Source organism: Schistocerca serialis, chromosome 1 (genome assembly GCF_023864345.2).
Source record: "Schistocerca serialis cubense isolate TAMUIC-IGC-003099 chromosome 1, iqSchSeri2.2, whole genome shotgun sequence".
NCBI classification, from domain to species: Eukaryota; Metazoa; Arthropoda; class Insecta; order Orthoptera; family Acrididae; genus Schistocerca; species Schistocerca serialis.
Window position 1 is genome coordinate 17,020,747 of NC_064638.1, and position 26,864 is coordinate 17,047,610.

At 45.7% G+C, this 26,864-nt stretch overlaps 1 protein-coding gene across 7 annotated transcripts in view; it reads right to left on the bottom strand.

The window, feature by feature from the left end:
* Positions 1-26,864, bottom strand: part of LOC126460492 (NAD(+) hydrolase sarm1-like) — a 1,203,839-nt gene that overhangs the window by 306,136 nt on the left and 870,839 nt on the right. The gene's annotated exons all lie outside the window — the stretch shown is intronic.

A 26,864-nucleotide genomic window follows, 5' to 3' on the forward strand; every position in this document is an offset into this window, starting at 1 on the left:
CTCGTCGCAGCAGACGTGTTGAGGAGAAAGAGGGGGGAGGCAAAGGAGGGGAGCGCGCGGCCGCCCTAGCCCTAGCTGCACAGCTGCCCCCTCCATCCCAGAACACAGTTTATCAATTTATCCCTTGACACAGTCCTACTGCACTTCGATGTGGGACACATGTATTTAATATCTGTTCTTAACACATTTCAATAAAAATAAACATTTACTTTATACCATTAAAACATTATTCTTAGTAATTGCCATTTTTCCATCAGGCGCAATGAAATTATTAGTCCTATAGAAAAATCGTGCTGGCGTAAGCTGGTGCCAGCACACTAGGTGGCACAGAGATTGTGAAAAGATCGATAGAGGCCAACGACAGACTTGCAGGAAATGTGCCGCCAACGCCTTATCGGTCGCCAGTATTTAGATCGCCGCAGTGTACCGGAGGGTTGGTCAGTTCGAGTTTGTCATACCGAGTGAGTTCGAGTGTGTCATCAGTCACAGCCCAGTTGGAGTCGTAGTCACAGCCTCTAGCTCAGCACATGGCAACCAGAACAGTGTACAGAGCGGACTTTGTACTTCAACAGCAGTGAGTCTGTACCACAACAGCTATCTAGAGTTAAGTAATTCTCTATTCTTCTGAATAAAGAACCCAGTTAATTTATGCGTGCTGTTTGTGTTATAGAGAGAGGATACTGGCCACCGACCCTCTCCTGGCTTCCCTTGGTACAGTTCTACAGAGACAACGAGACGACACAAAAGATGGCGACGAGAATAATTCAGTGAAGTAAACATTGCTTGCTTCTGTTGTTTCAGATTTCACAATTGATCGCCCGCATCTCGTGGTCGTGCGGTAGCGTTCTCGCTTCCCACGCCCGGGTTCCCGGGTTCGATTCCCGGCGGGGTCAGGGATTTTCTCTGCCTCGTGATGGCTGGGTGTTGTGTGATGTCCTTAGGTTAGTTAGGTTTAAGTAGTTCTAAGTTCTAGGGGACTGATGACCATAGATGTTAAGTCCCATAGTGCTCAGAGCCATTTGAACCATTTTTTTCAGAATTGATCATATTCAAGTGCTTGCTAATTTTTTGTTGTGTTCTTGCGTGTATTCCAGGAGGGGAGCCACAGAACTAATCAAATTTCTCTTTTCAGAGGTTTTGCTTCCATTTTTTGCCAAACCGTGTAAACCATGGCTACCCCCCTTCCACCCCCTGCCCCTCCCCCTCCCCCCTCAACTGCAGACGGCCAATGTGATGTATGTAACTCAAGCTTTCCAGTTTCAGAACCTGCAAATTGCTGCTTTGCTGACAAAGGTACAACAACAACTGGCTGCACAGGTAGCGTCGGCCTCACAACAACAACACCCGACCGACGAGCCCAGTAAGTGTGGCCAACCAGCATACCACCATTGTGGCGGCCGGCCGCTGTGGCCGAGTGGTTCTAGGCGCTACAGTCTCGAGCCGCGCTGCTGCTACGGTCGCAGGTTCGAATCCTGCCTCGGGCACGGATGTGTGTGATGTCCTGAGGTTAGTTAGGTTTAAGTAGTTCTAAGTTCTAGCGGACTGATGACTTCAGATGTTAAGTCCCATAGTGCTCAGAGCCATTTGAACCAGTGTGGCAATTTAACGTCACCGACGAGGAATGGCCTGAACACCTGACAAGTTCGTCGTGTACAAGGTACTGCAAAGCCCCACGATGCTTTCTTTCGATTGCGGGGTCCCCAGTGTCGAGGTTAATACAAAAACTACCCCCAACTGCGTCTCCCGACGAACTCAGTTATGACGAAGTAATTGCTGCATTAACCGAGTACTATGACCAGCAAGTTCAAGCAGCTGCAACCAGAAATCAGTTTTTCGCTTGCAGAAAAAGCCACAACACACATGCTGTCAGTGGTACACAGAGTTAATGGGCATGACTAGGAAGTGTAAATTTAAGTGCAGCTGTGGCAATTTTTACAGTTATTTAACGATTATCTGGTTTAAAAGGGGGGAAGGGGGAAGGGAGCAAACTGTTTGATAATCGGTCCCTTATTTAATGATTAGGTGTGCTATAACACTCAGTGTCACCTATGGTAGAATACGGGAACAGACCTTAAAGTACTCGAGTCCATCGCTTCCTCACGTGTTGCAAATCTTAGAGCAATATGATTCGGGTGCCGCAGCGGCTGATTAGTTTGACCAGGCCCCGATTTGTCGGGTCGAGTCGCCCCTTGCTCTCAGCTGCCCCAAGCAGCCACAACGAGCGCGTATGCTGGCGCGTGGACAGCCACGTGGACAAATGGTTCAAATGGCCCTGAGCACTATGTGACTTAACTTCTGAGGTCATCAGTCCCCCAGAACTTAGAACTACTTAAACCTAACAAACCTAAGTACATCACACACATCCATGCCCGAGGCAGGATTCGAACCTGCGACCTAGCGGTCGCTCGGCTCCAGACTGTAGCGCCTAGAACCGCACGGCCACTCCAGCCGGCCCACGTAGACAGGTAAACAGACCTGTGAACTTAGTAAAGGTTTGCCCTAGATGTTTTGCTCGCCCTAAAAGACAGGATTGCCCATCACGTAAAGCAGCACGTTACACGTATGGAAAGAGGCTATGTCCAAGCAGTTCGTTTGCAACGGCAAAAAAACGCCAATTTTGCCCGCTCCCAGGAAATACAGGCTCGCGCACATGCAGCGAGCGTTCTGTTTCTCAAACCTACTACAGGTTCTGACAAAAGTAAGATTAAGGTTGTGCCTCATTTTCGCTCTAGTGCTGTGCAACGACATTCTAACACACTACTTGTCCCATTAGGCGTTGCTGGCCGTCGTGCGAACTTTCAGTAAGACACAGATGCCTCAGTAACAATTGCTTAATGGTGGCACGTACGAACAGTTAGGCTCACCATGATCTTCTATATCTAACAAGCACCTCACTGCTTACAACGGAAAGGAAATCCCAGTGCTTGGACAGTGTAGTTTGCCTGCTACTTACAAATCTCACACCAGGACAGCCAAGTTTACTGTGTTGAAATACAGACACAGTGAGAACATATTCAGTTTGATTTGTTTGGCATTAGCATCCACGACGACGTAGTTTCCATACCGACTTGCGATCTGAAAAACAGTGCCACTAGTTTGAGAAGCGATGGGAAAGGCTAACAACTTTGTAGCGCATGTTACATCGAAAGACAATATACAGACAAAGGTTTTTCGGTCGTGCCCCATTCCAATTGCTTTAAGAGACAAAGTAGCCGGAGAATTGAAAGAATTGCAAGATAAGGGTGTAATTGCTCCCATTCAAGCTAGTCAATGGGCAAGTCCTCTCGTTTTGTTGCCTAAGCCTTCTGGTCGCATTTGCATTTGTGTTGAGTTCAAGTCGATAGTCAACTCACAGACGTTACTTGACACTTATTCGTTACCTCGCCCTCAGGATTCGTGCAGGACCTTACCTTTCTAGGATGGATCTGCGTGATGCCTACTTGCAAAGTCCATTGGATGAAGAACCACAGAAAGTGTTTGTCTGCGGCGCCTTGTCACGGTCCGCGCGGCTCCCCCCGTCGGAGGTTCGAGTCCTCCCTCAGGCCCGGGTGTGTGTGTGTAAGTTAGTTAAAGTCAGATTAAGTAGTGTGTAGGCTTAGGGACCGCTGACTTCAGCAGTTTGGTCCCATAAGACCTTACCACAAATTTCGAAAAGTGTTTGGCGTAAATACACACTTAGGACTTTTCAAGTATTTGCGTTTGCCCTTCTGTAGTGCTTCTACACCCGACATTTTTCAACGTTATTTGGAACAGCTGACTGCAAAAGTGCCATTTTGTTCAAACTACCTTGACGATATTGCCATCCCAGGTCGTACTCCAGAGGAACACATTGCCAATTTGCGTACTCTTTTTCGAGTCATGTCAGAAGCAGGACTCTAGTGTTGTCTCGAAAAGTGTCAATTTTTTCATACTGGACAACAGTACTAAGGCCATGCGGTAAACAGTCAGGGTGTGCACCCCCTACAATCTCATTTGCTTGCAATCCGTAACCTGCCTGTTCCTCGCAATGTATCTGAACTGCAGTCAGTATGCCGGCCGGAGTGGCCGAACGGTTATAGGCACTTCAGTCTGGAACCGCGCGACCGCTACGGTCACAGGCTCGAATCCTGCCTCTGCCATGGATGTGTGTGATGTCCGTAGGTTAGTTAGATTTAAGTAGTTCTAAGTTCTAGGGGACTGATGACCTCAGATGTCAAGTCCCCTAGAGCTCAGAGCCATTTGAACAATTTTGCAGTCATTGCTAGGCACACATTGTGGCTCCAGTGCATCACTTGCGCCACAAAAATGTGCCTTTCGGGGGGATTAGGGAGTGTCAAGACGCATTTCACAAACTCAAAAATGCTTTGCTCAGTGACAGATGTTTAGTGCCTTTTGAACCTACCATGCCGGTAGTTTTCTTATGGAATCGGCGCTGCGCTTTCACACGGTGCACAAGTAAGACCTATTGCTTTTGCCTCAAAATTGTTAATTCAAGTGCAGTGTAATTACTCTCAAATTGAAAAAGAAGCTCTCGCTATTGTGTATAGTGTGACAAAACTCCATGATTATTTGTATGGTCGCAAGTTCTATTTAGTGAGAGATGACAAGCCTTTGCAATCCTTGTTTCATCCATCAAAACCGGCTTCTGCACGCACTGCTCAAAAACTGCAACGCTGCACTTTGTGGGTTTCGCAGTGACAGTATGAAAATGTGTGCCAAAGCATGGGTGTGCAGGCGCTCTATCTCGCCTTCCGATTGGCCCAGACTCCGATTTTGATGCATCTGCCGCATCGTGTTGCCAAAGCGACGAGCAGGAGTCTGAATTGGTGGAAGCTTTTGGTTGGACTGCAGGCAAACTGCACAGGCAACGAAAGCAGACCCAGACCTCAAGAGTTTGTTACATTACATTCGCACGTCTTGGCCTCGTTCACTGAACAGCATTCAGAAATCAGTAGTGTGCCGGATACTATACTCGTCAGCATAGCCTTTCAGTACAACAAGGTGTGATTGTAGTTCAAAATGATGATGCACAATCACGTGTGCTTATTCCCAATGTGTCGCAAATGGATGTGTTGCGATTGATCCATCAAGAGCATCGGGGAATTGTTCACACTAAACAGTTAGCGCGCCCGCGCTGTACTTGGCGTGGCACGGACGCCCACACTGAAGAGATGCGTCACAGCCGCATGTGCGGGGAACCAATCCGCTCCGCCACAAACACTCTCATCTTGGCCTAAGACTCAATCGCCATGGCAACGAGTGCACATAGACTTTGTAGGACCATTCTGAAACATTCGTTGGCTCATAGTGGTAGATTCTTTTCGCAAGTTCCCATTTGCGGTGCCTATGGCTTTTACCACATCATGTAGCACTTTTCAAGCGTTGACCTCAATATTTTGCATCGAAGGTTTGCCAGAAGTACTTGTGTCAGACAACGGACCACAGTTCACTTGTTCTCCGTTTCATCCGCAGCCCACCGGAAAAGCAGAACGCTTCATACGAACTTTGAAGCCACAATGGCCAAGCTTCACAACACCCACACACAGGAACAGGATCTGCAACTCTTTGTCGCCTCCTATCACGCCCACCCACGAGACGGACCATCACCGACCGAACTTGTGCACGGCCGCCGCCTTCGAACGCTGTTACACTTGCTCCACCCACCACAGCATCCCGCGCCGCCAATGGTCCGCAAGTATGGCTTTGTGCCACGCGATCTTGTTCTTTTCAGGGATTTTGTGGCAACCGTGGGCACTGGGAAAGAGGCGTCATCCAGAAACGCATTGGCTCTTATATGTACTTAATTGCAGGTCCCAACGGTTTGCAGCGCCTCCACCAGAACCTTATTCGCGCATGTCATCTGCCCTACGGTTGTGTTGCTTTTCTTCCCCAAGATTCACGACTTGACAGGACCACGCGGCCATCGCAACCGCTCGCCGGTGCCACAAGGGCACCACTAGAGGAGCGGACGGCCGACGCGCAGTCCCCGCTGGCCGACCCGACGGACCTGGACTGGCCGTCGCTGCCACCACTGCCGCCATCGCCCCAGGACACGCCACACGCCTCAGGCCTGCCTGCGCACGTGCCCCGGCAGCAGTTTTCCGGAGGACGTTCCCATCGCCTCGCAAGCCAGATGGCGGGGGAATACGAGGGGGGACCCAAAAGAAACCGGACTCCGAGGGCGCTGGCACTCGTACACGTAGTACAGGGTTCTCACGCTAGGTGGTGTAAGTAGATACCTTCATGAAACAGGTGTGCGGGCGGCGTCAGTGTAGAGCTGAACGTGCGAGTGTGGTGTTGTGTTTCTCTGACTGTTGGCGGGTTACCTCTGCGAAGTCGTTACGGTAACTTTAAAAGAACAAAGAGTATGTGTGAAATTTTGTTTCCTGCTTAAAAAAACTGCAATGGAGACACACCAAATGTTTCAGGAAGCTTTCCAGGAGGACGCTATGAGCCACACACAGGTTTTCGAGTGGTTTGAGCGCTTTAAACGTGGTGAGATGTGTGTTGAAGACCGAGCTCGTTCTGGACGCCCTTCAACATCGCGAAATGAGGAGAACATTGAAAAGATCAACGAGGATCGTCGCCAAACGATCGACCACATTTCAGCAGAGACAGGAATCAGTTGGAGCTCGTGCCAGCAGATTTTGAGTGAGGATTTGCACTTGAGACGTGTTGCTGCTAAATTTGTTCCGCGCCTTCTCACACAGGAGCAAAAAACCATCCGCACGAATGTGTGTCATGACTTGGAAACAGGGACCGCACGTGATCCGAACTTCTTGAACAAAGTCATTACAGGGGATGAGAGTTGGTGTTACTGGTATGGCCCAGAAACCAAGCAAGCGTCAAGCCAGTGGAGGACTCCCAAGTCTCCCAGACCAAAAAAAGCAGGGCAAGTGAGGTCAGATGTGAAGACGATGATCATTGTCTTTTTTGATGTTCGTGGAACTGTGTATCGGGAATTCGTACCCCCTGGCCAGACTGTTAACCAACACTTTTACTTGGATGTTTTAAGGCGTCTGTGAGAGGATTAGAGAAGGAAACGCCCGGAACTTTGGCGATCAGGTGACTGGTTTCTGCATCAGACAACGCTCCAGCACACACGGCCTTACGAGTGACCCACTATTTGGCACCTCAGAGGTGGTCTGTCGTTCCCCGCGCTCCGTATTCGCCGGACCTAACCCCGTGCAACTTTCTCCTAGTTCCACGAATGAAAAAAAATGCTAAGACGGCAGCGTTATGACGATGTGGAGGCGGTAAAAACAGCTTCGCAAAGGGCACTGGACAATATCAAACTTGAAGAATTCCAAACATGCTTCCAACAGTGGGAAAAGAGACTAGACAAGTGCATTGCATGTAATGGAGAGTATTTTGAAGGTGACTGAAGTAATTTTGTAAAAAGGTTCATCAATAAATTTTTCCGGTTTCTTTTGGGTCCCCCCTCGTACTCCGGTTCGCACAATCACAGCTCCTGGCCCATCTCTACGTCGAGCATCCTGTCTCTCTCCCTACCGTCGTTCTCAACCTCACTACACGACAAAGGTGTGACATTTCACGGGGGAGGAATGTGCTTGCGTAAGCACACCAGGCGACACAGAGATTATGACAAGATCAATAGAGACCAACGACAGACTTCCAGGAAACGCGGCGCCAACATCCTCTCGGCCGCCGGTACTTACACAGCATCTAGCTCAGCACATCGACAACCAGAGTAGTGTACATAGCGGACTTCGTACTTCACCAGCAGTGAGTCTGACGTGGACTATTACAGACAGCTTGTACCACAACAACTATCTAGAGTTAAGTAATTTTCTAGTCTTCTGAATAAAGAACCCAGTTAATTTATGCGTGCAGTTTGTGTTATAGAAAGAGGATACTGGCCACTAATCCTGTCCTAGCTTCCCTTGGTACATCTCTACAGAGACAACGAGACGACATAAAAAAGAAAGTATCTGGTCCTTTTTCCAAGAAATTTAATGAAGTTTAATTTTATACTGGGCGACATTTTGTCTAGAGTCCGCGGATTTCGGCTTATTCGAAAAAATCGAATTACAAGTGAACCTTAATCTCGCGCCCCACATTTCCACCCTAGCCATCAGGCTTTTTAGTATGCTATTCATGGCTGTCCCTACCACCAGAGTACAAAAAGTTGCGACTACATTATTTTTTTTCCTGTTAGAACGTCTTTGATCTTCACTGACTGCGCGCTAGTATACCGTCAGACTTTCACGCTCAATGTATGTTCAGTTTAGACGCTTTTCCCACATGAATCCTTGGTGCTGCGCACACTCCTACACTCGAGTACGTTCCTCGCGCACTGTGGTGCACCTGTTTACGTACCTCAGAGGAATTGCGTCTGCAGGAAACCAACAACATGTGCTTTCTTCTGACGATGAGACACTCTTTCTCACGCAATGCTCTTAGCATGGTACGATACGTGTAATTTTCTTTTTGATGTTCCCTAGGAGAATTATCACCCGAATACCAATAAATTTTCCTCATATTTCTTAGTACGAGCAACGTTCCGCTTTGTGTATCAGTTGCATAGTGGTATCGAGTTGGTTATCTTTGAAGTAGTGTAATGTGAGACACATAGTGTTTTAGGAGTTTACATCCATTTTGATAATTTTAAAATGGGGTGTAGATAAATACCGGTTAGATTTGATCAGCTGTACTATGGACGGAGGTAACCCATAGAATTCAAGCTTTGCTCTGTATAAAAGGATAGGGCAACGGTAGTTTGACATTTCTGGACTAACGTCACAATGTCAGTGACGAGTGGTTGTAGATTATTAGTATTTAACACATCTACTCCGTGTCAGCTTTCTGGCAAGAGCGAATGTACTATTTTTACGCAGTATAAAGCTTTTGTGCGAATCAAGTCACTGCTGCAAGCTTACTGGGGTGATGATAAGAATGAGTTACAACAGCAACATCCTCCCATCAACCCCAGTCCGCTAAGCATACGAAGCCACGTTCCAAACTACTAACTTTTCTGTATCTATAACTGATACAACGAACGAAAAAAAATATCTTCTTGTTTTTAATTCCAAATTCCTTTTCATACCTTCTTCTACAGTAATCTGACATGACATTCATTGGCGTGGACGCTGGTACTTTGTTTCTGTTCCTTCATATGTTACGTTACATAACTACGATAAGCATCTTGTAAGTCAGCTATCCTTCAGATTTTTTGTTATTATTAATATTATTATTGTTAATGGAAGTATACTGTCTCGATACCATCTAGTGCTAACTTTTGTCGTACATGATGGGAAATAAAATCTATGAGAAATTATATTTTCCTATAAATGAAAATTATGACGTCTTACTGATGTACGATAAAGTGACACATACCCTGGCAAGTGAGATAAACACACGAGAAAGTAGAAAACAGAACGCAGAGGGCTCCTTAAAGAATTTGGCACGCTCACAGGCGGCACCTAGGGAGACGCGAACTGTGTTGTCGGTGTGTGACCCTGGAGTGACGTCACAAGTCGGGCGCCCCCCCCCCCTCCCCCCCCCCCCCCCCTCCTAGCCTATTCTTAGCGCTCGCCCTGCTGCAGCCGGACTGGCGCCATTACGCCACGGAGGAGGTATTCCAGTGACTTGGCGCGCGTTGCGCAGTGGTTCGAAAGGGAGGCGTGAATCAGCGGGGATTCGTGGGAAACGGAGGGAGCCCGCCGCAGGCCAAAGTCACCGGCGACGTCAGCGGTCGACAGTCAGCTGTCAGCCTTCTGCAGCGCGAGCGGCGGCAGTTGCGGAAAGGAACAGTGGCTGACCACACTGTGATTGTGAAGGCGTGTGGCAGTGCTCCAGACGATTACCGTAAACCGAAGCAACTTCGTGGCAGGTGGTGAAAAACTGTGACACCTACACCGTGCGCGATGTATTCAAATCTCGGCGGCATTCCGTGACGCTGAGAACTTCGACGCCGTGTGGCCTGCGAGCATTATGAATGACGCCATCTCCTAGAGCAACTGGAAGCTAACTGAGTGTCTTCTACAACAGTATCACAAAGCCACTGTTCACCGCGTTACAGATACTAAAGAGCTTTCTGCCAAACTTTGCTTTCGCAGACCAGTGTAATAGAGATGAGTTCAAAGTACTATGTGCTGAGGGCATCTCTGTTAAAAATCGTAGATGTAGCGCATTTTTTCCTTGGGATGAAATAGGTTACAACATTGCGACAGAATGCACTGCCACAAAGTTGTCCTGTAAAACTACCGATCACAGCTATTTTTGAATTTAGCTATATTCCTGGCTTTCTTGTCAAATTTACATCATAAAATGGCTCCAAAGTCAAGAGGAAGAGTCGACGCACTCCCATATTGCAGTTTATACAACAGAAACTTTGCAGGAAGCACTTATGAGATTAAATAGTGTAAGTAATATATTTGGAATGTAGAATGTCCAATTATGGTTCTTATGTCGCAAGATTCGATCTGAGATGTATAGTGAAGGCATATCTAGACGGTGGGGGAAGAAAACGCATTTATGACTGGCCATAGTATCTGACACAGAGATTTGCTTGGAACATATCGACTGCTAGGGCAGAAAGTGTAGTAAAAAGATATTTCGATCCTCTAAGTTCTGCACTTGTCAAAAACTTTCTCGAAGTCTACAAATGCTACGAACGTAGCGTGGGTAATAACATTAGAACAATGATCCACTGTCCCTGTGCAGGTATAAATCCATGCTCCCTATGTCTAAGACAGGAGTCTTGTGGCAGCAACACTGGGAAATGAAACACACTTAAACCTATTTATAACTCGAAAGACGCATACTAGCCAACAGAAAGATGGGAAATCCATTGCACGATATTTTTATGAGTGTAGTGCTCATTATCATACTAGAACACAGACCATCAAAATGAAAAACCTGGCCAGTCACCTCCGATCTAGTCCAGGCCCATCTACCAATTGTATTGTGTTTCCTGAAGAGCTGACAGCCTTTCTTTGTATCTGCCATTCACAACTTCTAGCACACTGTAAGACGAGTAGGCGCAGTCCCCCACCCCCCGCCACTCATCTCCAGTTCTCATGTGATATGTGGATTCCTGCCTTTTAACCAAGTTCTTTTGGAAGAAAGAAGAAACTGGGGTATACACCCAATTAATGATCGCTGAAGAATCGTTACTTGTCGATTCTTAGTGTGAAAAATCTGTACAACAGTATGGTAGAGGCTACGTTTCTTCTAAGTAATCTCTCGTCTGATAAAAAAGATCTGTTCTTGGCAGCTTAATATCTGTTATATTCTGCATCACAGGACCAGCATATTAAACTCATTTTTGGCTCATGATGAATTGCTGTGAATATGGTCTGCTTCTGTAACAGGCTGCCTCCTCGCTTTCGAACTCCCTTACGAAGTCTCTTAACGCAGCCAAGTAGTAGCACAGAGGAGTTGTAAATATCTGACTGATACTGCATATAACTTTATAGCTCTGATAATCTATGCGATTTTATTACTATGATCGCCTCTCCCAGTGCAGGTGAGAGATTGAAATTTTGCTGGAAGATCCCACCGAAACGAAATAACGCCTGATTACTGCTCCAACTTGTGAATCGTGTCCGTGGCACTGTCACCCTAACATGGCCGGTGACACGTCACTCCTATCAGTTTCACTGACAAATTAATTAAAGTCATCATGAGATTCCCTTTGCATGGTGACTTTTTCCTGCCACCCACGGTAACTCAAATGGGAATCGCAGGAGGGGAGGCGATGCTGTTCTTTTCGAGAAAGACTATTGAGAAAATTTAGAGAACCGACATTTGAAGCTGACTGAAGAAGGATTCTACTGCTAACAACATACATTTCACGTAGGACGACGAAGATAAGATAGGAGGAATTAGCGCTCATATGGAACATATAGGTAGTCTTTTTTTCCCTCACGTGGTTTGCGAGTGGAATAAGACAGGAAACGAGTAGCAGTGGTACTGGGTACCCTCCGCCACGCACCATACGATGGGTTGTGAAGTATGCATATAGATGTATATATAAATTTAGTCTATCTATTAAGACAATAGTCCTCCCATTTATAGGCACACAATAGTCACGGAAGAGTGTTGCCTCTCATTTATTGAGAAAACAAAAGAAGAAACTTGTGCTACGGACTGCCTCTCAATAAAGACATTAATATTTCTCTCTTATTTTCTCACTGCAGCTACTTTATGAGACGTATGTTTGCCCACAAGACTTAGAAAAAGCTACATAGAGCTCACCTCTCAACTCGTCTTTAGCCAGAGCATCGCTTACCCCACCGTATGTTCACGAATCTTCCAGTCTTTGATGTACAGCATTTTAATCCACCTGGTTTTGACGAGTGAGAGAGATGTGACCTCGCCAAGTCACACAACCCCTGCTAACTGTTTCGAAATTCCATCACGTTCTGATGGCACTGTTCGATTAGGCAGAAGGCTGTCCAGTCCTCCGCCCGTCACTGACTAGGAAGAGAGTTATGAACAACGGTAAAAATGCCACATCTCATTTGTTTCCCTGCAGGCATATTGCCGTGGCTGCGCTGCACTTCCTTTTTATCTCGCTGCTAATGTATCTCTATAGCCGTATTACCGTCTTTTCGTGAACATATTTATAAAAGGTATAGCCGCTAATTTTCTCATTGCAGCCGCTTTACGAGACGTTTGTGGGAGGGGTAATATGTCTGCTCACAACGATTAGAAGGTACGGGAAAGAGATCAGCTCTTAGGCTCCCTTTTGTCAGACTCTCGCTTACCCTCCATGTTCGTTCGAATCTTGTGGTCTCGGATGGCGACACATATGTGGCAGGGAGTAATAAGGAGCGGTAAAGAATCCGCTTAACGCACAGAGAGAATACCGAGCCACCAGCTGGCGCCGACCCGCCCCCCTGTGGCCGCAGCGGCTGCTGGTCTCGCTGGCCGTGCGGCGTTGCCCACTTCTGTTCAGACCACTGAGCTGCAGTCACGTGAGCGCCGTAGAAACACAGACGTGGGACCCTGATGGCACAGCGAGACTGACAGGGATCCGTGAACTCTGGCGCACCAGATGCGCGCTGGAGGCACATCGCCTTAGATATGTTACGAGGCGTTCGTTACATGTTTAAATTAAGGAGGAGGTTTACGGAGGAGAAGAACAAAATGAAAGCTCATTTGCTTGATGAGCTGTGTGCATCAGTTCACATATTAAATGACTGGGAATTTTTATATACTGAGAGGCCCACATGGGTCACTGGCTACAGGCAGTCATCGACCATTATTGCTTCTAGAATCGTATACAAGAGGCGTCTAAATTAAATCTTCCAAGAAATCTTTTCAGAGGAGCTGAATAAGTGTGTCGTTTTAAAAGACGATACGTGGAATACCTCAACATATTCATTAGAATGTAAGACATGGCCTGTAAAACTGGCTCTTGCGAGTGAGTAGATGTTTCGCATTTCAAACTCTACAAAATGGCGGACAAGGGCTAAATCTTCAAACTGGTAGGACCGACCGTAAAATCATCATACTGGCAGCAAAGGGTGTAACAATGGGAACGGGCAGGAAATTGGTAGCAGAGGCAGTTTTGAAGGATATGCCATAAAATTGGAAGGAAATTGGTAGTATAGACCATAAAATTGGAAAATTCGTAGGACTGGACTTAAAATGGAATTTTTGTGAGTAAGAAAGAAAGGAAGGAAGGACATTCGTGCTCTGTGAAAGGTTGTTACATGTGGGTCACGGGCACTGTGCCGTGTGCCCATAGTGGGGGCCGGATCGCTTCAAGAAAGCACCATTATACTATTTTGTATGCCGGTTTCTCCTCCTGGTTTCTCCCCCCACTGTCTGGGGCAGGTTCAGTACAGGGGTTCCGGGGTAGTGTCCGAAGTATGTCTTAGTGGGAGGTAGTATGGACCTCCATACAAAACAGCTTGACTGAGCTGCGTTGAAGCGAGCTGGCCCCTGCTGTGGCCACATTGCGTGCCATGTGTGCCCTGCATCCAACAACCTTTCACAGAGCATTACTGACAACTCCTTCCCAGACATCATTTTTACGCGGGGAAATCACTTTTGTGGCCTATTCCACCATTGGACTAACATTTGCTCCATTTTGTAGAATCTGGAATGCAAAACACCTATCAACTCGTGAGAACCAAACTTAGAAGCAAGGTCATGCTTTCGAATTGACTACGTGGGAGTCTTCAACATATTCAACGGCGTATTTATTTATTCAGCTACCCCTGGACATCTTGCAGGTCTTTTTTAATTAACTAAGCACTCATTACGCGTTGCCTACGCAGTTCATCAAGGATGAAAGATAAAATTTTAAGTGCCTTTCTACACGATGCTGGAAGTGGTATCCGTCGACTCTTCCCTGTACCCAGGATCAGTGTGGGCCTTTCTGTGTACAGAAAAATATATGTCGACTGATGCACAAAATCATCCAGAAAATGAACACTCTTTTTCTCGTTCTCCTTTTCCAATTTTATGTTATGCAAATAACTTGTTTCCGTATGTGTGTTGACTCTACCTTGTAAGCTGTTAGCCGTGCTCACTGGTCGACATGCGTCAGGCGCCGCTGCGGCAGCTCCAGCACGCATCGCATATCCAAAGCGATGCACGTGTGTGTCTCCAGCGCATGCATCAGACATCAAAGCGGTTTGCCTTGTGAGCCGGTGGGTTTCTGGCGCCAGGCGATGTGGATTCTTACTTCCATCTTTGATCGTTGTCCCTGTGCCTTGTTCTCTTTGAGTCTTTGTGGCAGGCTATTTCTGGTGGCGCGTGTGCGCAAGTCGGGGAGAGTGGGTCCGCGCACGAGCCGAGTGAGTCCGTGACGTGACGTGCTTTCGATGTTGTCGTTGTGGGGAGTTGGCGTCATCATGTCACGTGGCACGGCCGTATGCCGTGAGGACCAGTTGAGTTGGAGCAACGAAGAAGCATGGAAAGTATTAAAGTTGTATTGACACGGCTGGCCAATGGCGACCAGGATTTGCTGACACCTCGAGAGCTATGTGGAAGGATGGCGTGTGAACTTCACATGAAGAAGAAGAAATTAATCGCCAAGCTTTCGTGGTGGGTTCCTTCTCCAACATTATATACAGTGAATATTATTGTGTACTTCAGCACTGTTGACTGTTGGAGTTGCTCGTGCTAGTGGCCAGTAAAACATTCACTGCAGTGGAACGGCCATGAAATTATGTTACTAAAGTGGCTAGAAATAGCGCCTCGCATTTGTAAGTCTGGATTTGGTGCTTAGTGGCACGCTGAAGGTAGTTGGTTCACTTGAACGTCATTTCTTAATCTAGTTATAGATTTAGAATTTTCTGGTTTTACGAATTCTTGTGTGTATGGAAGGCAAGTGGCCATGATAAATACAGGTCACATTGTGTTTTATGGTCGGATAGAGGCCGTGTGTATTTCGGTCTGCGGCCATAGGGGCCGCGCTTATTGCATTAGCGACCTACTGAAGTGAAGTTTTCTATGAAAATTTCAAACACCTATCTGAAGCTTCATTGTCACGTTCGGTAGTGCACGTTTGATTTATGTGTCTCAGCCATTCAGCGAAAACACATTATCTTGTAAGGTGGACCTTAATTCATTGGGTGTGGATTGACACATCTTTTCACGTAGTATCTAGATTTTTTTTAATCAAAGGAAACTAAGCTCCTTAATTCCGTTTATTGGTTAACCTGTAATATATTAAGGTATTGCTATTTGTGTAGCTTGTATATACTGCAGTGCGTCTGCGGCTCATGTTTTCCTGTTTTCAGAAACGTGTATAGTGGTCGACGCGAGCAAACCTCGCCCCGCGAGCTTGCAGTGTGACGGAAGTCTCAGGATTTGAACTCAGGGCCGTCCGGACCCCGTTAACGCGCGATTTCTCTATCCCATTCAATGAGAGTCTTGTTTTAGGCAGAAGATTTCCTACTGCCCAAAGTTGAGTTTAAGTTCACCCTTTGGATCGTGTGTTTATGAAATCGTAATAGGTTAACGATTGCTCAAGTCCATCAAATGTTCATCAAATTGACGTTTTGCCTTAAGCTTGCATAAAGTCTAGAATCTTCCGGACGATGAGTGTAGTAGAATGCAAAGTGTAAACAGAATGATTAATAGTACCCTTCAGGTCAAATAGCGTCAAATTAATTTTACCTTTTCAAGAACTGTATAACTGAGTGAGAAAGGCGATATCCGACGTTGTAAACATTTCGTTATCTATTTCATCTATTATTTTGGTTGTTACCGCCACGTAAAGGGGCCGTTGTCACAAGTGTGACGGTTATATTGTAAAATACTAATTGTAGATGGGGCCTTGATATGCAAATGTTGTTATTTGATTATTACTGCTGATGAATTCACGTGTATGTGTAATCAATACAGAAGTGTTGCAACTACAAACTGGTTGTGTTGCTGGTATACAAGGTTAGTGCGCAATCGCCACACACCTTGTGGTGTGTGTGCGCCAAGCCAGCCAGCGGTTTCCTTTCAGTGACTCTTTGCTGACGGCGGCTCACCTAAAAGCGCATGTCGTGCCACCGTGTTATTATATCCGTATTACAAACTGGTATCTGCTCACACCACTATGCACATGCTGGTAGTTATACCATCATTTCTCCAACTGCTTCACATCTATCGGCCTAATGCTCTCGGCGTAATGCTCCTTACACATCGGTGACTTGTCAACTTCTGATGAGGTGGTTCACTTTCAAAGGTAAGTGGCGTTGCCAATTTTTAATGTCTGTCCTGTCAATTTACCAACTGTATGGATTGTCCTAGCAATTTTTTGATTTGTGGCCAGTTGACAGAGTACTATTTTAACACCCAGTAACGTCTAACGCCTGATGAAGAATGACAACATATGTAGTTCTCGCGTAACTGCTGGGCAGTTTTTTGGGGACTCTAATTTGAGGTAGACTATGCTAAAATTTTTCTCACGCTTCCATTAATCCAACTTGATGAGGGTCTCAGGCTGACGAGCAACTAGCACAGCCTGATATATTTTTACGTTAACACATCACGAAAAAGGCACTTGAAGACGTGAGTCATTACCCGAAATCTATTATGCGAATGACAAGATCAATCAGGATGGATGATCGTAGGTATTTTTATGACAGCTTATTGACATGAGTATGACGTGGTGGAACTGTACCGAATTTCCAAATATACATGCCAACAGGCTATGAGCACCTACCACACGCTTCGAGAAGATCACGAACCAATCATGTAAGTAGTATCAACATAGCTCCCAACACCTACAGTAGGCAGAAACACACTCTACGTCACGTGTTGGCTTCTAGTATTGTACTGGACCGCTGAGATATAGCTCCTGAAGTGGCCTTATAATTATTTTATAGAATTCAAACCTGTTTGTCATGTGTATATACGATACTGACGTAAAAAGTTACGCTGCGTGGCTGGACTCTACCTGAACTGTTCAGTTGTATCATTAACTGATGTTTACAGCATTTAATCTATTTATCAGTATGTATGAGTGATATTGACAGAAACTATGTAACAGTGTAACGAATATTACAACTGAGGATAAACACAGCCTATATTAATAGATCCTTGTGATTAGATAGTGTATGTGTCATAATGTGGCATTAGGTGTCTGCTACTGAATTGTGATGTACCACCATAAACTTACAGTGTTTATTAACTACCAAATCGGAGTTATCATTCTCAGTTACAGATAAGCGACAAACAAAATCCAAGTATTATCTCATGATGTCGAGATTCAGTTTTGTAGCCTGAAGTCATGGTTTACAGGAGTTGAAGGAAATAATAAACAAAAAACACATACTTTATGAGGAACTTTTAGTCTCAAAGTATCATTACTCATACATTGGCATCATCAGATACTAATCTTCAGTGTTACTGAAACACTTGTGCAGTTTTTTGAGTGATGGACAATCATGAGATTGCATGTTACCTATTTTAAGAGGATCCACATCTAGCACAGATGTTAACCATTTCGCTTTCTCGTGAATGGTTAGCATAACGTACTCCATACATCTCCACAGTCCCTACAACGTATTTTTTGCAGTAAGTAGCTGCTGACGGTGAGGATTTCGTGACAACCGAGAGTCCGTCTCTTGCATTTTTCTCTTGGAGGCTACTGAATACTGCTATTCTGAGAGAAACCACAACGATAACTTGATAGCTTGTCTTAGCACAAAACTCTACATCATCTTTAAATCCTTGCAGATTAACGAAAGCCGCTTTCATTCTGGAATTATGATGACGACCTCATTCAATCTTTTAAAGTCGTCGACTATAAAATTAATAATATATTAAGATGTTTAATATAATGTTTCCCTGATGTACAAAGTGTTTGAGGTGCACATCTTTTCCAAATGCTCACCACGAAAAAGAATCTGCTAACATAGTTCTCACTGTCAAATGTAGCCTTTACAATCAGTCAAGGAATGCGGTGGGAGTAGAGGGATCATTTCAACCTCCCACTCACACCCACATAGGTCTGCTGCCGAGCAAAAGGCAGCTGCAGCTCGAGTCTCCTTGCAACTACGTAGAATGCAATTCTTAATACTGCTGGCAGGTGCAGTCAAGGTGTAACAAAAATATTTATATCGCCTGCATACCGTATCCTCTGCTAACTGCTAGGACAAGACAAGACCTGGTGTTTCCTGTCTGCCAGCACCTCTAAGGTGTGTGGATGTACTGAATGCACACATATTGGTTAGTGGGCTGGGAACTGGAGGGGAGAATTTAGCCATTAGCCAGAACGACACGCAGATCAGCAGTTGACCATCACCTTGCCGTAAGCATCTCACATGTGGTTAGTAGTGAGTGGCCTGTGACAATTGTGGCACACGGCCGGTGCCGTGAAACACAGGCGACTGCGGCAGCTGGCGACTGCGGCAGACCCCTCACGGCAAAAAGCAATTCCGACATCACTTCCCAGCTGACTACCAGGTAGGTCCAGTGTAGGTAGCTCTCTACCGTCTCCCTTTCTTTCAGGTTGTTTTAAATAGGGTGCTTGTCTATCCTATCGTCATTCTACGTTGGTAGAGGTAATTTTTACAGTATAAATTTAATAGTGTGTTGTCATTGGAATTTTTTACCCATCGTTTATTTGCTAGTATACTACACTGATAATGTAGGGACAACGTGTTATTTGTTTAATGTGGGATAGGTATTTGTTACTACCATTTTGCTAGTAATTTATAGTATTTAGCCACACAATGTAGTATCAATGTGTCTTCTCTATTAAATTATGGTAATATTTACTGCTATTTTTCTTGATACTCGCTAAGAATACTAATGACTGTGTGGAAGTATTACGGTGTAAACAGAAGCCATAAATTGATGACAGGAACTGTATCTCGAGAATTGAAAACTACACCCTTGTAAGTGTAGCATGTGATCATGACATCACTTCCAGTTATGAGTGTTAAAATTAGAATGCATAATGGCATTGCTGATAAAAATCGCGTTACATTTTTGGAGGCTATTATGCTCTCACACACAATTCCCCTAGAGGACTAAAACTTTTGGACAACTTAGAGAATATTTCATAACATCGTACATATTCGAATGAAAATGTGGTATTTGAGTGAAAATTGGTTGAAACTGAAAACAGCAATGGGAAGTTACGTGCTTATGTCATACTTTTAACATACTATGATGTAAGACACCATAACTGTAGACGCTGGGCCAAGGTGCTGTTCATGTACAAAGATGGTGCTGCACAGGCCGTGGTGGTCACTGACGCATACTGCAGGCCTCAGTTGAAACCACACTGCGAACTGCAGTTTGTTCTAGATTGATGTGTTGAGAAATACTTTATTTGCTGCACACACTCTTACATAAAAGCTCTGGGAGGTGAAATGCTTATAGAAAAATATCCATACTGCGCTGTTAATTGTGTTAATAAAGATATGAAACTTGATAGCTGCCATTGCGAAGCTTTAATTATACGAATACTGGCTACCACTCTTAAGGAGGATGGCCTCCAGTCACACACAGTTCGCCTAAAGGAGTGGGTAGACCAACATTTTCCAGCATTTTGTAGGATTTGAAATGCGAAACATCCAATAACTCACAGCAACCAAATCTTTGCAATGTACATGTTTTTCTTACAAAAATGTGTGGTCAATCTTGTCCAGTCAGTCAGTGGGCTATTCTACTTCATCCATGTATAAGCTTGTATTTATGAGTCAAATATCTTACTCACTGAGCTACATTAACCATACATCTTTCCAAAATCTTAACCACATTAAATGAGAAGATGGAATCGTAATCAGGCTAAGTGCCCATGTGCAATCAATTTTTATTTATTTAGAGGAGTTTAATTTATTCAAACTAATGTAATCAGCTAATTTATAATTATTTAAGTAATGGAGACAACATAGGTGAGAAAATGTTTATTCTGATGCCTCAGTGTGCGTGTAAAATGTGCAAAGTCTTGCACATAATGCAACTTTATTTTTGCTGGAATGTTTGCAGAGGTCTTGTATATTATCATAAGCACATAACGTGTGCTATTTTAATAAGTTATACAGGCACTTTAAAAGCACAAATATTTAGTCTAAATCTCCAGAGAGCCGTACCTTACGTAGGTCATATTATATGCCCTATTATATTATGTATTATATGCCATATTATAGTATATTTCATATAATCCCATATGTCACATAAATGTTTTTTTTTTCGAGATATGGACTTTGTCATCGTCTCTGGAGACATCATACCTCTCTGTCACCGTCTTTGGTTATCTCATAAGCGTGTACAAATATAACATCTCGTTCTACAGCTTAAGAAACCTGCCGCAGTATGGCTTTTGTTTGTCTTTTGGCTATGTTGTGTGCGTCGCATATTTTTATTAGATGATGATGTTATTCAAGACATAGGGAAGACGTGCTGTACAGCTTTTAGAAGCCCTAGATGTCATAGTTCTAACTGCAGACTTTGTCAAAATAAATAGTTGTATGCAAACTCCAGTAGAACTGTGTTGTTTGTATTATTACAGACAGTAGCGAAAACTGTCAGTCAGTATCACCAATTAGATTTTTCTAGGGTATAACATTATGCATTATCTTTACGCCTTCTACAGTGGTACTTGAGAACATTTTCAATGTGGAAATATTTAATCTCCAGGTGTATTGTGTCTTACATCAAGGGTAGACCTAATTAATTACAATCATCCTGTCAATCTGCCCGCTTAGCATAGTATTTTAGCTAAAATATATTTTTATGCTGTTACAAGGCCGGTCAGGTTAGTTTTAGGAGTTAAGTCCCTTAGGCCTAACTCCTTAAAATGGCAACTGTTATTAATCATGGAAGTGGCGTTGGAGTACAAACCTTAGAGTTTTAGGCACTCATTTCACGACTGTGTGTATATGTGGAAATCAACATAATGATACTTGGTCTACACATAACATTTTGTTGTGTTGCAAGTTTATTTTTGCAAACATTTCAGAATACGGGGCACTTGACAAGCATCAATGACGTGGAAAATGGTCAGCTGTTAATAAGTATGGAAATGGGTCTGGAGTAGTTACTTTAGGGTTTTAGGAGCTAATTTGATGACTATGGGTGAACATGGAAATTAACAATATGATAATCGACATAAACATCACACTTTACAGCGTAAAGTCAGCGCCGGCAGCCCGCGTCGGCACGCCAGTCGGGAACGACAGAGAAGAGACGGCTGTGAGAAGAGGTCAGCCAATCTCTCTCCAGGGCGACAACGCGACAGCAGCGGCCCCTAGGTGAAGACGACATCCCAGCTGACGGCGGCCCACTCCGATAGCAGCTTCAACGTTAGCCACTTCGTTAGCCGTCACATCGTAGCCTCTTCATTAGCAATCTGGGGGGAACTCGATTCCTATTGGCCAAAAGCAATTTGTCCGAGACCACTATGGCTCTACGATTATCGGCCGAGTGGACGATGACGTTGCCGTGCGATCGATCGAAAGCGACTTGTGGAAGGGGAGGAAGTGAGCTATCTGTTGCCTTAGCTGTCACACCAGTGACCTCGAAGATAATAAGAACATACGCCTCGGCTGTAACGTAGCACCTGTAGTGATGACCTTGTGATTAGATCGAGAACATACATTGGTACACTGCTATGGACATTGTGTAAACTGTCTCTAGGATGACTGTCGTCGTCTCAAACCATTACAGTACTCAAGCAAATTTTTCGTGGGTAGCAAGCGCAATTGTCTCTCAGACTTCTGCACATTCAACCGATTTCCGTAAGCTGCTCTCTTATTTGTTTGTGCACTGGAAATCATAAAGTGCATATCCAGTTTATACAAGGATTCTCGTGTTTCTAAATTCTTTTGCATACCCAGCCACAATAATAAATTGTGTGTCGCTATTCCCGCCCGTCTTTTAGTTGTAGAATGGACGCACAGTCGCAATATTGCTGTCAAAGACGACAAGTAGGATCGAACCGAAGCACTCTATTTCGATAAAGGTGTTTGGTTGTCCCTTTGAAGATACTGTGGAATAACATTAATCTGCCGACTGCAGTTTATTCTATTATTTCAAAAATAAAAGGCCACGGGTTTAGAGGGATGTGATGTTATTTCAGTGATTACAATATCGAATCAACTTTACAAGGAACTTGGCAATATGAAGCCACTTACAACATTACGTTGCTCCGTCTCTGGCCTGGATGTGTCCACTGATTCGGTTGCAGAGTGTGTCATGAACGCTTTGTGCGTCTCCTGAGAAAAGCGGACTCACAAATATTGTAAATGCCATGCTGGATGCAGCACTGGGATGGAGATGGCGTCCCAGGTGCTTCCGCACATGCTGTATCACTGACGGATCCGAGGTCCTTGCTGGACACAGGAATACCTCAACATCACGAAGATAGTTGCTGGGTATACGTGCCACGTGTGGACGAGAATGGTCCTGTTGAAAACTTCCGTCGCAGTGAGAGGAACAGCTGAGGATGCAGGATGTCTGTATGTACTGTTTTGTCATCAAAGTCACCACGAGCAGCAGCCTGACGTCACACCCGGTGCCTCCTGACACCGTGGCGCCGGGAATAACACCGGCGTGCCTCTATAAAACGTTGGCACTTGTCACAGGGCTGCTAGATTTGCCGTCGGTGGCCGTTCAGGGTAGTGCAGAAGCTCGATTCATTGCTGAACACAATGCAACGGTTCGAACATAAGCGGGGCGAGAGTCATACAAAGATCGCAACACTTGCAGCCTGGAGAAGAACCGACGATGCGATGAGACGTACACAGGGCTGTCTCTTTTTGAAACACTGCGGTAGGAAGTGGCGCCAAATAGCGCCAGCACTCTCTGGTTAATCTGCTACAGGCGCCTGCACACTCTGCACAGGGCTCGCCGTGATTCTCGGTGAGTGCGCGGACGTGTCTGCAGGCGGCGAGGCGCGCCACCGCTGCCCCGTGTCTCTCAAAAGCCGGTCCACGCTACACGCGGGTACTGACACAAATCACCGTACAGGATCGACAGTTGCTTCAATTACGCAACAATAACAGAATAATTTATTTATGAAGAGTCTCGTAGGCAAAATTAACCTGACAGTTGATGTATGGACTCTATCGTCGTTCAGTTTAGGTTTTTAAAAGCTTAAGGAATTATTTGTTTCGTAAGTATAAACGTAAAATCTTGGTTTTTGCTCGGACAATGGACGCCATTGTTCGAGAGATAAATTATAACAGTTTCATTTCCTCATTTCGAGCTGGCGAATACCTCAACTGTGAGGTCCGTCTCAAAGAACAGGCAATGTTACGATCGAATTTCCGAGGCTGTTGAGGGGGGGGGGGGGGATAGGGAGAGGAGAGTGAAACTAACAACTGAAAAGTTGTACGATACTTTGTAGCCTGCGTTAAAATATATAAAGACAGGTAATGAACTAATTAACACTCTGCATTATAATTTTAGTTTCCGGAAACTATACTATATTTCTACAGGTGTCCAGTGTTGTGTATTTCTTAACTATCGTATGCACTTTGTGAATCCAGTTTTCGCCACTGAAGTAAAGATGAGGAGCTCGTGATCTCTAATCACGATGTTGTGCGCTGACACCATTCAGCCTGCCGGGGGTCAGGGGCTGAAGGCAGGCAGGCGGTGCCACTGAGTAAGTATCACGAGCGCATTTCCAAATCAAACGGAGCTGGAAAAAACCTACGTCAGTGGAAGACCGGTAAGCCCTTCGTTAGCCGAGCAAGTGTCGGACACAAACCTGCAGCACGTACAGTATCCGTCTGCTCCAGTTCACTCTGCACGGTTCGGAGAAAATTAGCCCATCAGCTGTAGAAACAGTGGAACCACTGGAAAAACCCGAATCGGGCAACTGTCTCCGGGACCTCGGTCTCGGCAGGATCGGGTATTCCGTGTTACTGTTTCCGGAAACTGAGGTGCAGCTGAGCAGGCGAGCCCCTCTACACGTAGCGGCTGTTCGGCGCGGCGCGGCCTCGCGCGTGTTTTTGCGCGCTGACGGAAGGCTGGTGGTGCGCCGCGACATGGCGGCCGCCGGCTGCCCGCCCACGCGGCGAGCGGCCAAGGCCGGCGCGCTGGCCGGCGAGCCGCCCCGTGACCCCGGCTGCTCACAGCTGCGGCACGTACGTCCCTCACTTAACTCGCCGACGGCAGCTTCCCGTCTTACACGCAATTAGCCGCGACTCTCTTCTCATCTGTTTTACGACGAATCTGAACAGAGAGGTTCTTTCGTTGTAGCCACGTCTGGCGCTGTGCACTTACGAGCTGCCGCAAAACGTACGAGCAACCGCTGTTTCGCGGGTGACGAGTGCGTCGGAACTGGCAGAGAAATAACGCGTCGAGGAACGAACTTGAATTCGTGCCCAGCTCGACAAATCCTCGGCGAGAGGGACGCTACGGGCGATAGGCGAGCGAGCCCCGCTCTGACACGTGCGGAAAGACGGCGACGCGCAGCTGGCCGGCTTACCTGAGCGTCGGCGGAGAGCGCGCCGCCATGGCAGGCGCGGCGGCGTCGGCGGTCGCGAGGACGGCCGGCAGGGCAGCCAACAGCGGCTGCGCTCGGCGCCACCTCGCGCCGCCTCGGCTCGGCTAGCCGCCCGCAGCGCGCCGCGCGGCAGCCGCCGCAACTACCGCAGCCGGCCTCGCAACCACACACTCGCTTGTCTTAACAGTAGCGGCATTCTGGTCAAAATCGACTACTCGAAGAGCATGCGTGCTTCACGATGCGAGTGTATGTGTGTGTGTGTGTGTGTGTGTGTGTGTGTGTGTGTGTGTGTGTCGTGGGGGGGGGGGGGGGGGCGTCAATGATGTACAGACTGCGCCGAGTGCGGAGTTATAAATTTCAGAGTCTGCAGCACGTCGCGCAGACAAGGGAATATAACGGCGTCTGCTAACATAAGATGTTACAACCTATTCCAGTCGAGCTCACTCTTAATACAAGAACGGACTTCGTGTCTTCTTAATATTTATTATTTTTCGTGGCACATTGAGAAGGTTCTCGAGGGCCTGCTACTTTTTACCTCCTAGTGTTCTCCTATATAAGAGACGAAATACGATAAAGTAAAAAAGTATATACGTTTTACAGAGGAGAAACCTAAATACACAAACTCGTTTAAAGAAAATTATTTCAACAGTGTAAAAGTCGGAATTTTTGGACGAGAAAAATAATTTTCGGTGCTACTTGGCAACGAACGAGATACGAAGTATAAAGTAAAGCTTCCAAAACTACACGCCATGTTGGACAGCAGCAACAGGTGAGGAAACGACACTGCCTAAAATTACGTTAGCGACCTGGGCAAGTAACCAAAATACTAACAGTCGCGCGCGCGCATCCACTCCCGATTTGTGTTCGTGCGCGCTTAGGCTAGGCGCAAATTGAGAAGCGTGTAGCACGTGTAACGCGACACGACACTACAGCGCGACACGCACGTGCCGCACGGGTCACGCGCGTGCAGCGCACATTGCGACGCGTACACCACCATACTTCGCACGCGCCGACTGGCGACGCTCTGCGCTGACTGAACCGAAGCGCGCACAACCCCTTATCTTTCCCAAACGATTTTACAGAAACTATTCTCTGAAAATATTTTATTTTTGCCTTACTTGTAGCGTTTATATGTCAGCTTCGTGACGAAGTGCCCATCACCTCGTTAACGACCATTCTTATTGTGATGTACACATTTTAGTGAGACACTACGAAAACTCAAAAAGTTTGCAACGAAAATTAGGGGTCGCTATGATTTTGCGTTTGGGGCGTGTTACACCATATGTTGCTGCGTATGAAATTCAGCGAACATGCTGAATTTTTGTTTAGACTTGGGAGGAGATCTCTATCTGCCTCCGATCTCGAGAAAATGGATCCCATGTAGCGCGCTCACTTCCGATCTCACGCCCGCGAGAATGAAATACTCGCAACATCTCTCGTATCTCCTAAACCGCTCGAGACATCGAAACGAAAGTTTGGCGAATGATAGCACACAAGGAGGAGAGTGTTTTGCCAATTATTAAACACACGGAACTTTCTTATCTATGGCGATATATCACTACTTCTTTTTTTTATTTATTTCACTCCAGTGACTGTAATTTTTTAAGAGTTATCGACAGCTAGCGAAACAAGAGCTTCCTAGTATGAAAATAAACATGAAATTTCTTCTTTTATGTTACTGCAAACCGACACTACGAGGTTTTTCGTAAGCTATTGAGCTCTGTGATTGCCAACTACTTGTTTAATGAGGCCCTCCGTTTCGGAATTCTGTCTGAACAGCTGATGTGAAATGAGTTTGGCAAATTACATTGTGACAAAGGAAGTACAATTAAACCAGTCACCAAGAGAAATCTGGCCTTTACTCATAAACGGTGATGCTTCTTCGAATGAGAAAAGGTTAACAACCACACAAAAACAGATTGGCAATTCTGTTGCAATTTTGGTGGGATCCCCGTAACCCATCGTATTTTTAACACTGAGCGACTGGAATGGAAACTTA